General features: G+C 35.2%; 1 long non-coding RNA gene across 1 annotated transcript; it reads right to left on the bottom strand.

Annotated features, from left to right (window-relative positions):
- Positions 1-712: 712 nt before the first annotated feature.
- Positions 713-10,016, bottom strand: LOC143262301 (uncharacterized). Its single transcript, XR_013036155.1, has 2 exons — positions 9,735-10,016; positions 713-3,722 (listed from the first exon to the last, which is right to left on the bottom strand). It is a non-coding gene; the product is annotated as an uncharacterized LOC143262301 (long non-coding RNA).
- Positions 10,017-10,876: the final 860 nt, after the last annotated feature.

Raw genomic sequence — 10,876 nt, 5'->3', positions numbered from 1 at the left:
TCTGCGTTCGACGTGTATACACGTCGTTGCTTGTTTTTAATTCCGCACCCTGTGGTGATCTTTTGAAACTAAATTCCACAGATAACTGGTTAAAATACCAAAATTATGAAATTCTTTTTCGAAAATCATCGGTTAGTGTGAAATTGGTTTAGTCAAGTGTATATAAACCAGTGTATTACAAAAGATGAAAGGTAACATTCTCTATTATTCCGAAAATGTCTAGACATAGAAGTCAACTGTTGGAATAGCCAATTAAATCATACTTTGAATAAACAAGTGAGTGAGCATGCGCAGGATGAATGAGCAGAGTGGCGCAGTGGAAGCGTGCGAGGGCACTTCTAATGGGATAGTTAATTAGTTATAGTGTTAAATGTAGAGTATTAATGTTAATAATAAAGAACAATTTACTTTAATCATCCCCAGAGTATTCTAACATCAACATAATAAAAAACATGGAGAATACTTAGGCAGATATGCAAACTAATATTTTTGTAATTTCTATTGCGTGTTTCGTCCAAATTTTAATAGGAATTTGTAGACAAATGTTTTATTTTATTTTCTTCTCATGGTTACTCTGGGGTTTTAATAACGTCAAGTAGAAAGTTGATTGAAGTCATAGAAAATGCTCACTGGAAGTGTGACATACGAAGAACATTCCTGACATATCTTTCATAGCTTATCTTTCACGTACTTTGAATTCGCTCAAGAATAATTATTCAGCCATAGGAAAGGAACGTCGAACATAACGTCGAAAACGTGGGAATTTAAGACAGCGTTAAATTCATTTAAGTCATTCACAACCTACACTCTCGATGAGAGCCAAAGATCCAAATAGCCAAATAACTATATCGACGACCTAAGCATCTTTTTCAAACGCAATTCGATATATGAAACTGTGATAACAGCGAAGCCAAGATTAGAAGAAACAATGATGCAAACAACACTCACCTACGATCTCCCAGACGCCTCATCTACGCCATTTCACCTACCAATAATGTCACCTGCCAAGATCAGAGAACCAAGTATAACTTAGTCTATACCTGATTAGGAATCTTCATCCCAGGAGAACAGCAATTCAACTGATGGAGACGAACCAGATACTAGTCCAGTTTTGCCACAACCTACGAACACGGATAACATTGTCACACCAGCAGAAGAAATTCGATGAAAATTAATAGAAGAGAAGCTCGCAGTAGATTAATCGAAGGTCACAAGGGTGTTACGGAAACCTTAAATCAATTAACCCTTTCGATACTACCGCCGCCTATTGGCGGCATCCACGGAAAGTTATGTGGGCATGCCTTAAATATATATGTTTTATTATATATAGATAAACTACGAAAAACAAATTGGAATGTTTGCTTATATCGTTAATTTTTTGAATGTGTAACTTACAATTTGAATTTAGCTCCCTTCAGGATGAGTGTAAAACGCTTGAAAGGAGAACAATGGATAAACGAAATCATTGATTCCAAAAGTGATTCTGATGAAGAAAATGAATATAATTTAGCATTTCGCAAAAGGAAGAACAATCGAGCACGTGTACTTAGCACCTCAGAATCTGAAGAAGCAGAAAAGTCTGAAGTACGAATTGATACTCCTTCTAGCATCAAATGGACATCAAAGAAGCTTAGTCCAAAAATTCATGATTTTACGCCACATCATTCGGGAGTAGTTGGGAACAATTTAAATCGTTCGTCGAGAATTTTGGATTACTTCAGACTGCTTTTTTCTGAAGATTTAGTTAAATTTATTGTGGAAAAAAACAAACAATTACTGGTGTCGACAGCTCAAAAGGGATCACTTGAACGCTTCAGAAGGGATGGAAGTGGATGAATTATATTGTTTTATTGCTGCGTCGTTATTAATGACGCGAACCAAAAAGCTATCCTTAAATGAATATTGGTCTAAAGATAAGCTTCTCCGAAGCGATATATTCAGTCAAATTATGAGTAGAGATCGCTACTTTTCATTATTGAAAATGTTGCATTTTACGGACATAGTCGGTCACACTGCTGATCGTTTACACAAAATAAATGAAGTAGTGGAAATGCTACGAACATCATTTAACAATGCATTCCAGCCATACCAGCGGTTATGTATAGACGAAAGTCTACTCCTCTACAAAGGCGTAATAGATTATAACTCTTCAATGGGTACAATCGATAAATCAGATATGGTGATAAGTACTATCGATGCAACTCGCAAAAGTTTAAAGTTGTATCGCAAATGCGCGTGTGGAACGCATTCTGCCTATATAAGCACACCACAAAAAAAAACAAATCTCAATGGCGAAATTTCACCTTCAGTTGATTAAGGAAATATTAGAAAAATACCACACACACAAGAATCATGAATATTATCGGTGCAGCAGGTCAGGAAGTAATTATCCCACAAGGCTCACAGGGAGACATTTTCCTTCGATATATCATCAGTCGGGGGAGAAAAATCGAAAACAAAGATGTGTTGTATGTGCGGCTGGTGGCGTGGGCTTGTGCGTTTCACCTTGTTTCGAAAACTATCACACCAAGTTACACTATTAGTTTTGTCGTTGATTATATTTCACTATTAGTTTTATTATTTATTATGTTACACTATTAGTTTTGTTATTTATTTTAATTTTGTGATATTGGACCATATCATTTATATCGATGCCATTTACTTTAATTAATGTACTGTCAAGAAAAAGATATGATTCTAAAACGTTAAGCGCCATGCCTGTTTTGTCTATCTTTCCATCTGATCCGCGAGATAAGATTCCGTCGAAATCGGTTTTTTGCCGAGGATTGGTTTAGGTTACGACAAAGCAGTATAAACATTTTAGAAATGTTTTTTAAACACTTTAAATTCCGCGTCAGTCACCGATGTCGCGGTCCGAATGAAAAGTTTAGTGTCAATCACGCTTCTATTTTCTATTTTCATTTCTATGAATGCCGCAAAACATGTTTTCGCGGCTTACGCTGTCGGACAGTGCAACCACTCTCGCGGAAAACTTCATCGTTCCACGAATGTATAACCGCGGCCAGGTCCTCCGTACCGAAAGGGTTAAAGGAAAAATATCACTGCCCTGAAATGAGAAAAGATTCACAAGAATTCATTCGTTCACTTATCAGAACAAAAACCCGTCAACCCGTAATTATTACGGACACACCTCTGGAACCTTTTGACGAACATGCCATGGACACATTTGGACTACTTCCAACAACAATCAATGGAAATCGCTACATTTTAACTATGCGAGACAATTTAAAAAAGTATTGGTTAACAGTTGCTTTATCAGATATTAAAGCCATGATAGTAGCTGTCGCGTCCGCGAGTCATTTCATTGCAATACGTGGGACAACAAAATCCATTTCGATAGATGAAAGCACTAGTTTCTTGGGAAACTGATGTTACATGTTGCCGAGATGGATTGTTAAAAAGGAGTCATATATTGTATTAACAGAATATCTAAAACAATACATCGAGTCATATGAAGAATGGGACCTCTACTTACCATTTGCCATGATTTCATATAAATACCTCCGTTCACGAAGCTACGAATTTCACACCCCACGAATTAATCTTCGGGAAAACCACGAAACAGCCAGTAGTGTGTTCCCCTCAGAAAAAAATATGCCGACTTGCGGATCTTATTTGATTACGTTACAAGCTATATTACGATGAGTGAGCTAATCCGACATAACTTATGGTGGAGTAATACGTCCATGTGTAAAAAGAATCTGAAACAAGCAAATTCGATCCACGTTACATCGGGCCATACGAGATAGTAAGTGTCGGATATAAATAATGCAATTTTAAAAACAGATGCGACCGGACACCTAATCGCGAAACATCAGGATAAATTAAAACACTCCTTCGTCTTCGATAGTTCGTGCGACACAAATTAAAAATTGGAATCACTTTCAGGATGAAGTAAATCCCGCTGATTATCCAGAGGTGCGCGAGGATCTCTTAATAATGCCAATGTATAAGGAAAATCTAACTCGTGTTTGAAGCTGAAGAATACAAATTGTGTGAAAAATGTTGGTCTCGGGGGTGGCAGCAGAAGAAAGAGAATTATTTCCTGAAGGCTGCTGGCATACCATCGCAGGAAACCACATAAGTGAGGCAGATTGTCATTGTGAAGGATATGGTTCTGTAATCCTGGAAACACCAAACACTATTCGATGCCGAGAATGCATCGAAGAATACATATTTCGAAATGTAACTGGAGACATTACAGCAATTAAAAAATGGCAAGGCCATTGATGTGGTCACTCAGTGGTAGCATCATGACCGTTAACAGCAACACACGCACATATATAAAAAGAAAAACACATATAATCCATAAATCATCGTCATAAATAGTTAGAGCCAATTGAACGTAGCAAACGGGGATCTGCTAAGATTATTTAATTGAACATAATTTAACATAACATATTTAACATAAACATGACAGGAAGATGTATTTTTCTAAAAATTTCAAATCGGGATAAAGAAAAACATGCACGGGAAGAGCTACCCAGACCAGGATCGAAAGGATCAAAAACCAAGCAATCCAAACCGAACCAGAGGAAACAGTGTCGAGAAAAAGGGTTGGATCGGTGGTGGAGTCAGGGATCTGCGATCTGTGTAAGGTGTACGCCCTCAGAAAGGACTGAAAGAATCATTTACATGTTTCATCTAAGGAGGGAGGGGAGCATACACCCGCTGGCACCAGTCGGCGGGTTCGCTCTTTATATATATTGTGAACTATGTACCCCCCTTTGGAGAAGTGCGATGACGAATTTTCTGGGACCGAAGCAAATATGAACATCCCCATTACCATTTTTCAAAAAAAATTTTGGTATATAAAACGCCCAAACGCGACCAAAAGCGGGCCAATACGTATATCGTTACAAGGTTATAAGCCTTCCCCGACTCAGTGCGACAAAGTGAGAGCGCGATCTAGAATCCGCGCTACACTCACATACATGCAATTGTATATACCAAAGGCTTGTAATATACTATCTTTTACCAGTCTATTTAGTTGTCGAATTCATTTATCCCACTTCCTGATTGAAAGCAGTAGTTGGTACAAACTTATATAGATATATAGTGGCCCATAAAAGTGTTCGTACACCATTTAAAACGCAATTACTTTTTCAAAACTGAACTAAATGACTTGAATTTTTTTAGGCGACAGAGAGATTAGTCTACCAGACGATGACTAAAAAGCTTTCTTTTAATTTTGCTATTACTTGGAATGAAAAGAAGAAATTAAAAAACCTCGATTTTTAACTTTTTTATCTGAGCCTATAACGAAAATTTAGAAAATACCCTCTTGTAGATTTCGGTAACTTATATGCGTGCTGAAAATTTGATCGACATCGGTTAAACCAGAGTCGAGCTACAGGTGTTGCAAGATTTTAAAAACTGCAGATTTCATACAGTTCTTGGTGAAAATCGTGATAAAACTGCGATTTCTGCGATCTTTAATTTGTTGTAACTCGTAATTGATATTACGAGATCTACCAAAAACATTTATTAAATTTTCGTTATGGTTATGTCGAGGTTGAATTTATTTTTCAAGTAAATTACTTTCAATCGAATATACGGCAAGACCGGTTACTTCGGATGATTTGACAATTGTTCCGCAGTATTAGGGATTAATTCATTTTCTATGCGTCGGTCGACGAAATTAAAAACTGATTCCGATAGCGATCTGTCATTGTTACTTTTTATATTCGTACCATTAAAGACCAGAGTGTCAAATACAAATGGTCTTAAATGGCCACGTGCCAGAGTTCCTACGCAGTGAAGTCGAGCTCTGATCCCGGCCGTATAAAAAAGAAACTTTTTTCTTTCGTTTTCAATCTTTTTCAAATGTCCAATTATCATGAAATGTACTCAGATATACTGAAAATAATTAATTTATACAAGCAGGAGAGTCAACGGATAAAAGCTTTAATACTTTTGAAGAAATACTTCAATGTGTGTAGCAAGGGAAAAAATGTCGACCTTATACTTCATTGTGGAGATTCATTTTACGATGCGAAACCAACAACTTCTGATGAATTAAAATGTATGGAATTGTTAAATAAATACTATATGGGTCCCAGGTTAGCAAGATATGATAATATCAATATAAGATGATATTTGAAGTACGACAAATATTAATTATTGCCATTTCATCAGAGCAATTAACATTCAATTTTTGAGCGAGCCAGAATTAACATCCCCACACTGTACTTTTGAAACTATAAATTTTTAGGATCCAAATTTTAATATTGACATGCCAATATTTTCCATTCACGGGAAAAAAATGACCATCCAAGTAAGAAATATAATATTAATAGTTTAAGTACAGTGATTTTTCAACACTGTGATTCAGCCATTAGTAATTATAATCAAAATTATAGGTTGTGGAATAAATGGGCCAACGGACTTGTTGTCTGTGTCTGGTTCCATAAATTATTTTGGAAAATGGACAGCCACCCCTAAGATGATCATTCCTCCACTGATGATAAGAGATCCATGTATGTATTGAGAGATCTTTCCTTTTTTTTAATGCAAACGATTTTCATTCATAGGTGAAATGCTTTAATTTGTTTGTTTTACATAAAAAGCGTGCACCATGTCTTAAACGTGGATATACTTCGGAAGCCCACCTTCCCTCTTTTGTTGACTTTGTCGTGTGGGGAGGGGAACACGAATGTCGTATCACACACATGTTTATCTCTAAAAGACAATACTACATTTCTCAAACAGGTATATTTTCAGATTTATTTATTAATTATGATGCATAAAAAATAAGAAACTACTGCTTAAGAAACGCACGTACAGGTTGCGATTTCTTTATGCGAGGGCGAATCGAAGGCCAAACACATTGGCATGCTTAGCGTAAACGGTAATAAGTTTAAGTTGAAGAAATTGAAATTAAAAACCGTTAGACCATTTGTGTTTGACACTCTGGTCTTTAATGATACGAATATAAAAAGTAACAATGATAGATCGCTATCAGAATCAATTTTTAATTTCGTCGACCGACGCATAGAAAATGAATTAATTCCTAGTACTGCGGAACAATTGTCAAATCAGCCGAAGCAACCGGTCTTGCCGTATATTCGATTGAAAGTAATTTACTTGAAAGATAAAGAACGGTTCGATTCGACGAGGTAAGATTCTATTAGTACATTAACGAATACAAGTAATAAACGGAAATAAATAATATGTATATTTTAGATTGGCACAGAAATATTGTGATAAAGTTGCTAATCCTCACGAATTAATTGTATTCTGTAAAACAAGAAGTTCCGGTAAGAAGCGATTGTCGCTTGATTTTGACGGTATTAGTGATGAACTCCAGGATATGGCTGAGATTATGGGCTATACTGAGATAAACAAAAATTGCGATATTCTACAAGGTGCTAGAAGGTAAAATTTGTTTGGTTTTTTAATTAGGAGAATTAAGGTTTTGTGGAAACCATACAAGCAAAACTAAAAAGATCATCGTTTCATCAGTTTGGATGAAAGTAAAAACCTATGAACAATACTAACAGTGAATGATCTAAATAAAGCATTAGGTAAATTTGTTAACAAAAATAACACTAACGCTTTTAATAACCTACAGAGGTAAAGCATATACAATGTAATATTTCAAAATATTGATTTGCCATTATAAGCTCGATTGTATTGTTACTATTAATTCTGTACATATAGCCGTGAAATAAAAAAAACTTGTGGCATGTTTGGAAACTAGTGGAACAACTGCAGATATTGGAAATATCAGGAAAGAAGTTAAAAGTTGTTGTGATAAGAGAAAGAAGAAAGCACAAAAAGAAAAAACAGAAATATATGTATACTTGCAAACAAACTTATCTAAAAATGATAATATACTATTAGATTTGACAGATGCTATTTTATATTTATATATTTTATATTTCGCATACTATTTTATAGATGCAAACATTATTCGCTAATAGACCGGTAAAACCCTTTAATAATGACGAGATAATAGTTATTGACAGTAGTAGTAACGATGAAGATGAAGCGGAAAAACAGATAAAGCTAATGGCAGTGGAGCATGTAACAAAACCAAAGAAACCGATAGAAATAATGAGTCATAAAAGTTCTGTTGGTGTAACATCTGAGAGGTAATTTACTTCAACTCAAAAACAGACAACAGCGCAGATACATCATCGAACTCTATTAAACGATTCACAGTTTATACGTATAGGTCTTTGATTTATTATTAACCATGACATTTTATCATTTGTTACAGGATGAAGCATTGAGCGGTGATGTAATAAAGAAAATAAATTGAAGAAAGCCTAATAAAATACGGTTCCAAAGCAATTCTGATTAGCTTGTCCAGGTCCGAATCCTTGTTTATACAGTACTTGTAAAACATTAATATTAAATAAATACTTTTCAGTAAATCTTGAAATATTTGGTAATATATAATATATATTATATATAATTCGGACATTCAAGTTGCAACAAAAAAAATACATACTATAAACAAATCATAAAATCGTATAAAATAGAGATTTTAAAATGACATCGATCTTAAATAAAGACTAATGATAGAGGAACTAGTAAAACACCATTTATCTGGACTGTGTTTATCCAACATAGTAACCCGTTACCAACAATTGGATGTCAGGTACGATGCTCCTCTTATCCAACTCCAGTCTACGCGATATACCCATTATACAACACACTGTTTTTGTTTCTTAGTTAGAAATTCTAACATAGTCTTTCTGCGTAGAATGTAAGATAAGTAACGATTTATTTCTGTTACTTGTATCTATGTGATTCGTCCAGAACATATATTCTCATTACGTCTTCTCACAAATCAAACGAAAAGAGAAAAAGAGTGGTGCTTTGTAGTGAAGAAAAATTTGAAATTAATAGACGCTTCAGAAACAATTAATTCCTTTTATTAGAAAATAAGCTTACATATTGCAAAGAAAATGTATTAGAAACATCGTAAGAAAAGAGAGTGGAACGCAGTGTATAAAGAGATGGGAAGAGGTGAGCACTTCAAATAAACCTACCAGTTACAAACTGAAAAACTCTAGTTTTTAACTTTTCTATCTAAGTTTTAAGACGAAAATAATAACGAAAATTTTAAAAAATACGTATTGTAGATCTCGATAAGTTACATGCATGCCGAAAATTTCATCGAAATCAGTTAACGCAAGGTCATAGTTACGAGCATTAAAAAAATTTTAAAACAGCAACTTTCTCACAATTATTGGACGGAAATATTAAAAATCAGGACAAAACTGCGATTTTTGCGATCTTGAATTGTTTACCGCTTATACCAAAATCAACCGATTCCGCTGAAATTTTCAACATGAATATAAATTACCGAGATCTACGAAATACATTTCTTAAATCTTCGTTATATATTATTTTATTTAATCATTCTAAGCAATAACAAAATTCAAGCTGCTTAGTTCAGTTATAAGCAAGTTATGGCGTTTTAAAAGTAGTCCTAATATTAATGGGAGTCACAATAAATATGCGAAATGGTCGCAAATAGCCCCTAAGATCGTGTCACAGTGATATTCGACCTAAAATATGGCCGCGACGCCATATATTCGCAAGAACCGATTGCCCACGTGGAAGACACGTGCTTCCCATTTCACAAGCTTTCTCGAGACGCTATACGCGTAATGCACCGAATAATTACTCCAACCGAGAGAAAGTAACAGAGTCATCGAAATGTAATTGGAGAAATTCGTACTGATAATGAGACTTACCGAAAAACTGACCAGAAATTCCCAGTTACGAATGCGGCTCCTGGCCGGTCATTAGTCTTCACATATCTTTGGGACGGTCGCTGGCAATTGTTGTCAACACTGTCCTTTATTATTTCGCCTGCTGCCCTATGGTCTTTAGCGGCTATCTTCTTTCACTCCGTATGAATTAATCTCGGCTCGAATTGTCACAGTTACACTCATTTCTTCCAAACACCCAACGCTACGGTCTACGCGACAATGATCCTCGTTCTCGGCAGATCGCTTCCTCAGCCAGAAACGAGGCATTCCCCACTCCCGAGACTCACGGCTCGGCACAGACGCACAAACCCTACGCGCACCCGCCGTTGCTCAGGGCCGGCACTATTCGACTCAGCCCACGCTCCGAGCGTCCTAGATCTCGCGGCATAATTCAGTGACTGTAGAGAATATCGCAACATGTTACAATTTCAAGAAATTTCAGTTTATGCAAATACGATGAGCTCAATAAATGAAAAACCAAGAAAGGAATTGGTGGCCAGAACTTTAAAGGACAAACATCTCGAAAGTGAAAACATGTGTGACATGCAGTGTTTTTTCTTCCAGCCACAAAATTTCTTTCTTCCCTGATTTTGTTAAAAGACTTACGAATCACTTTGCAAATAAAGATAAAAAGATACAAAAAGCATGCTTTCCACAAAACAAAAAAATAAACTATTATATTAAAAAAACTCTACCAAATTGCAGAAAAATAGCCTAGATATATTTTTTATTTAAAATAATTTAATAATTCAAACAAATTTACGTCTTATTTCTATTACTGTGTACTGTAGCTGGATTAAGTTTTCACGTTTTTCTCGATGGCTGCGTTGATTACTGATCCTTCTGTATACGCTATACGTGACTATAGCGCGTATATATATATATATTATATATAACTCAATCGAAAATTGCTTTTTATATTTTGCTAAATATTTTGTGGGTCCTATATATTTTAATTCTAATAAAATTCGTATATATGTAAAAGATATGTATATGTAATATGTTGCGATTCCATGTAATTCCAAACAAAAAAACATGAAAAAAGTGTAGAATAATATTTTTTTGTTTAGGATTTAGTTTTCGAGAAAATCGAGATTGAAAATTTCGAAAACAAAATCCTAAAA

The sequence above is a fragment of the Megalopta genalis genome, unplaced genomic scaffold (genome assembly GCF_051020955.1).
Source record: "Megalopta genalis isolate 19385.01 unplaced genomic scaffold, iyMegGena1_principal scaffold0109, whole genome shotgun sequence".
NCBI lineage: Eukaryota > Metazoa > Arthropoda > Insecta > Hymenoptera > Halictidae > Megalopta > Megalopta genalis.
Note: the sequence above shows the minus strand (reverse complement) of the source record. Positions and strands in the feature narration are given on the sequence as shown.